The following is a 6,336-nucleotide window of genomic DNA, read 5'->3' as shown; positions in this document are numbered from 1 at the left end:
CTGTTACTGTTAATATCAGTTTATTTAGCAATTCAATCAACTACACATGTTTACAGATTACTCTAAACCTCCACACTGAAGAATGCCTATTAACTCCCTTGACCTTTAACTAAGCCTGCAGGATTAGTCTCCATTATTTAGAGGAGGTACAACTATTAACATTCATTATTTTTTCTTCTTTTGTTAGTTAAAATATTATTGAATTTTAAAGACAAAAATGTAAAATTAAGCAGTCCCAAAAAGAAACAATTAATTAAAAAATCTAACTGTTACTTTACAGTAAACAAATACTGAAAAAAATAACAAAATAACGTAACAATTGTTTAAAACAAAAACAATTAAAGATTATAAAGTACATGTAGCTGTATGACCATGTTAACTTTCAATAGAAAATATATTCCAACAGTAAATAACTTTAACATTATAAATTCACCCATTTTCTAACTCAGTCAATTCTTAAAACTTGAAGTAACACACATATTACAACAATTCCTTCAATATTTGTCCTGTTTGCAGTACTTTAATTAACTGGAGGCCTGATGCCCCAAATTTTGTCATACAGTTTGCTAACTGAAATTGACCTGGACACCATTTAACGCACTTTATGTCATTGTTTGTTACTGATTCCTGAATAGCATGCTGCAATGTCTATTCTGAGCCTTTTGTCATCTACAAGTCTGGTTGAGAAGATGGCTTCAATGACGCTTTTATTGTCTACATAAGCTGAAATTTGGATTGTTTTATCAGGAACTCCAAACAAATTTGTAAACATACTTCTATAGTAAATACCGGCTTCTAGACCTTCCTGAAGACTGAGGGATTCTGCTGCTATTATAGACCTAACAACACATTTGATTTTATTTACTTTCCATGATATTGGGCAGCAGTTCCCTTTACCATCAATTAACCAAAGTATATAAGCACTTGTACTGCCCTTTCCATTGTCAATATTTCCCAGAGAAGCATCTGTAACTACTAACAAAGACATGTCTAAATCAAGACAAGGATATCTGATGAACGATTCAAATTATTTCAGTCTACTAACTACTCTAATAGCCCTTGATAAATCTTTCACAGTTCCCTGTTTCAGTTTTATACTTAGTGCAATCATTTCAAAAGCCATATCGGGTCTGGAGCTCTGTACAACCCAATTCAACTTTCCAATCAGTTGTCTAAACAAAGTTTGTTCATCCGATCTGAGTTCAGATTCTTTTTCAGAGGCTCTGGTTAACTAATATTTTCCAGCTGTACATTTTTAACATAATTTGTATGATCTAAAATGATATCTTTTTCATTTTGCTGAAGATCAAACCCAATGTATTTGAATGACTTTTCTTCTATCTCTCCGGCTAGAAACCTATCTCTAAGTCTTTCTATTAATAGGTCAAAGTATTTATCCCCTGCATGAGGAAAATCATCTATATGACAACAGATAATGCCACGTATTCCATTTTTTGAACATAAAACATTGCTGGATCAAACTTACATTGGATAAAGCCCAAGCGAACTAATTCTTCCCTGACACTCAAATAGAACTGACGAGACCATCTTTTAGCCCATAAAGTCCATGTTTCAATTTCCAAATGATTCCTTTGGGGGTCATACTTTCCACTGGAGGTCTAACAAATATTTCCCATTCAAGTTCCTTTCCCTGAAGAAATGCTGATTTAATATCTATTGTCTTAACTGTCCATTTATTGTGTGACGCAACTTCACGCAAGTGACAAAAATATACGCATGGTTCCTTTGCCTACAGTAGGACTATCCCGCGGTATGCCTATGATCTTTTCCTCAAAACCCCTTACAACTAACCTTACTTTCACTTTTCCATCTTTTTCTGTAATAACCCACCTTGTGGAAATTGTTTTCTGACCACAGTCTGGTACTTCTTCATAAGTTCCAAATTCTGCTAGCTTTTCTAATTCAAACTTTGAGCAGTCCTTGTTTCATCGGTTTGACTGGTTATGTAGTTATTTAAAACTTCTTCGTTCTCATCCCTTTGACTGAGAAATTTCCATTCTATCTTTTCTAAGTCAAAACTCGTTTCCACTTGATTTTCGTCCTTTATATTGTACCAGTATTTATATTTCCCTGAAGCCTTTCCTGCCCTACTCGTAATTTCGGCTTCTAACCATTCATTTTTTTCTTTATATTGAATCTTATTCCCTTTATTCACTTTCATCTCACTTATTCCACCTTCTTTCTCTTTGTTTTCATTAGATTCTATTTGTTCACAAGTTTGCTTAGCTATGTATTCAGAAATAGAGTTGCTATTCTCATTGTTCTCTATACTAGATACAGTCTTGCTTTGGTCTGTTTGGACTTTAATGGTATTATTATCTTCTTCATTCACACTCTGTCCTGCTCTAGATAACCTATTTCTGCTCTAGATAACCTTTCCTTTCCGTTTATAGTGAACGAGGTCGCCATTTTCATAATTTTCTTCTGCAGCTCTAATTCTGTTTCTGAGTGCTCTCCTGAGTCGTTCATTAGCTTCAGGTTCAATAAATGCCTTTCTTGCTTGGTGAAGAGCATTCAAATGTTCCGCAAACTTTTCACTTGAAGTTGTGCCTTCCAGAGCGGGAAGCGTATCTTTCAGAGTTCCAGGTAAGTTTGGATTTTTACCAAAAACCAGCTGATGACTACTAAATCCATTCCACATTTGTAATGAGTTTCTTGCCATATTTGCCCAAGATAACAGTGTTTGGCTATCACTTGAGGGATTTTCTGCCTGTAGTTTTAACAACATCATATCAGTTATAGCATGCACTCTTTCACAAAGTCATTTTGAAAAGGACTTTCTGCTGAAGTTGTGCAGACCTTGACATCTAGAATGGAAGCTACCTCTCTCATTTCATCTGAGCTGAATTCCCCGCCATTATCTGTCATCAGCGCCCCCATGACCCCATACACACCTATCCAGAGCTTCATCATGGCATCAATCACATCACATGGTCGCTTCCTGTTGATGAATATGGAAATCGTATACCGAGATCACATGTCAATCATATGCAAAATCCATCTGCCTTTCCACTGTTTCAAATCCATCGACACTTTTTCATAGAATTCCTTTGCCATCGGCATTGCAACAACTGGTCGTGATGGAGGTCTTGTATATCAAGGTCATTTAAATCTTCTTCATATTCATTTTTCCATATTCACGCATCTTGAAGTAATGACCGTAATCTTTTCATTGGTGGGTGTGCAAATTGTCTATGCAATTTTAGTAATGTCTTGTATCTATCTTTCACAGTCATTTCACCCAGTTGTACAGCACATACACTTTCAACTTCAGTTTTGTCAGATTTGTCAATAGGAATACAATAATGACCTGATGACGTTAAATTAAGTCCTACATCTCTACCAAAAATGCTTGCTGTGACATTTTGCAAATCCATTTTTATATTTGCTGCTTTCATTGCTGTTCTTTACAAAAGGAGAGGAATAGCAGAGTCTACTACATCTGTTTGGATTGTAACTTCTTTTCCAGCAATTGTAGCTGGAATCATATATTCACCCTCGGACTTGAGTCTTGTATCACCTCCAAATTTAAATACCTTTTGTCCCTCATTTTTCTCTACCTTTTCTCTATCAACTGTGTCTAGAGTCTTAATGTAATCTTTCAACCATGTTTTTCCACATACCGTACTGCTACAGGCACTGTCTAAGACTGCACACTGTCGAGCATCTGCACCTAATTGTGATAAATCGTCTTTATTATAACCTGTAAATTAAACCACATGATCATCTTCTGTTACATTGACCTTAGCCATGTTTTCATAACTATCAGGACAGTCTGCTAGTAAATGCCTGTAAGAACCACATGATTTACAAGTCAATGTCCTTCCATCCGCCCCCATGGGGTTCATTTTCTTGCTTTGATTCCCATCTCGGCTCTTGTAATTTAAACCTCTACTATAACCCCGATTTCCTCTTCCTCCTCTCCGTGCTGTGCCCCTTTGGACAAATTCGGTCTTGCTTTCACATACCCTGCCGCAAGCAATGCTTCCTCATTTTGTACAAGAAAAGCTGGTTCAAGTTTAATGGCTGATCCCGCACCATGTCAAGATAACGCCCCTTCCACAACACCGCCCTTGAACTTTTTCAATGAACGCTTAGCCTCGTCGTATAATGTTTCCTTATTTTTATAATTCATTCCTGTTAAGACTAACAATTTTTCTTCTTTTGAGATATTGGCCCGCCTAAGAAGTTTAAATGCTAGGATTTCAGAGGGCAGTTTCATACTCTTCTTTTCTATTTTTCTATACTTCGAATCAAACTGGGCAATATATTCAGTAATTGATTGGCAATCCAAACGTTGAAAATCCTCAAAATACTCAAACTTTTCTAGACTATCTGTTAAATTATCTTTAGCCAAATGTTTGTCCAAAAAATGAATTAAAGTATCGAACCCATCTTCCTTTTTCAGATCATCCAAGTTTAATTGTTCAAAAACTTTTTCACGAATTTTATTCTCATCATCTTCTGGAAGTGATAATGCTATAGCAACACCCTACTTCTTCTTATCCAAGTCTGTAACTTCCCTCAAAAGCTAAAAGTTCGTGTTTATATAGTTCATATGCTTTTGATTTCAGTGATGGTGGGTTTATTTTTGTTGCCTTTTTTATCAGTTTGTTACACTTTACACTCAAATTTTGCTGTCCAAAAGACAATACTTTCACTGAACACAAAATAATATTGATATTTCGCTCTGCTACCACTTGTTCATATCAGTTTTTTTAGCAATTCAATCAATTAGACATGTTTACAGATTACTCTAAACCTCCACACTGATTACTCTAAACCTCCTATATATCCGATATATAAGTAAGCCTTCGGGATTAGTCTCCCTTATTTAGAGGAGGTACAACTATTAACAGTTACTTCAGATTTCTTGCACACAGGACTGGCGTTTCTTGCACACCGGACTGGCGTTTCCGATGATTTTACCCATGCCGGCAAAACCCATCTGGCACCCCCCATGCCAGATGACTCTCGTGCTGTTAATGACAACTAGTGGTTCATGCACTGATAATATATTGTTTATGTAAAATACGAAAAAAGCAGGTACCTTGATAGTTTTTCTCCGTTCCTTATAGTAATTTCTCGATTCCAAATACGTTAGTTTACCGTAAGAAAATAACATTACGCTACAAATGATAAAACTAAAGTGGAACTTTGTTATTGTGCGTAACGCAAAACATCATGACCTCACTTTTGCTTACGGTCGTTAATTTCCCGCGCTTTGTGTTCATTCTCTACTATAAGAAAGAGTGCTACGTAAGTATTTCTACCTGTTACTTGTAAAATACGGTGTTCAAAAAAAATAATCTGCCAGAATAAAATGCTAACATATATACGATATGCAAGAAAAAATATCAGTCATGTGTTTACGAATCGGATAGAAATATCCGTCCCTCTCATTACCGCCCAATACGCAGGTGTCCTCGGGACGGGTATTTCTATCCGATTCGTAAACACATGACAGATATTATTAATCTGTTAGAAAAAGGGGGACTGATTATTCAAGCAGAGAAATGCAAGTCAGCTATATAATAAGCCCTCAATCGAAGTGCACAAAATAGCATCATATTAAAACCCTTCGCACTCAAGAACTCAGAACCAAAAGAATATGAACATGGAAAATGTTTTATTTCATGTAAAATACTGTCTGCGTGTGAAATTTTTACCATCGTTTTATGTACAAATGCGCAAACAATAAAAAATAAAAATCCATTTATGAAGAACTTTTTTTATACGACGGAACATTGCCCGAATGCCTTTTGCTACACATACGTTTTGCTTTTTAATCAATTTTGGCCTTCCATGACTTTCACTGCCTGGGTCAAACCGATATTTTGATCTTGGCGTTTAGTCGTCTTTTCAGGCTGGAATTATGACAGATCACTTTAGTTACCAGAAGAGTTAATAAAGACTTCAGAAATACACCAACAGTAGCTGGTCTATTGTTCAATCTCAGCCATATACAGAATATACAAAATGTGAATTTCCAATAGTGCTGTGAATAAAAATGTATATAATAAACTCCAGACAGTCAGATGGGACAAACGAACTTTTCTTTTATATTACTACTATTTCCAAACAGCTAATGAATAATAACTTGTAAACTTTATGACATAATGTAATCGCACCATTTATTGTTGTAAAGCATCAGAAGTAAGATGAGAAAGGCACACGTATCAACCCGCTACATTAGTCGAAAGATATAAGGCAACAGACTTGCGCAGACTAATTGTTTGATGTTTTGAGTTACACCATTTATCCTACTGCATATACTGGGAGGAATTTAGAATTATTATTATTGAGTCAGACTGG

The sequence above is a fragment of the Mercenaria mercenaria genome, unplaced genomic scaffold (assembly GCF_021730395.1).
Source record: "Mercenaria mercenaria strain notata unplaced genomic scaffold, MADL_Memer_1 contig_3894, whole genome shotgun sequence".
NCBI classification, from domain to species: Eukaryota; Metazoa; Mollusca; class Bivalvia; order Venerida; family Veneridae; genus Mercenaria; species Mercenaria mercenaria.
This window is presented reverse-complemented; position numbering follows the sequence as displayed.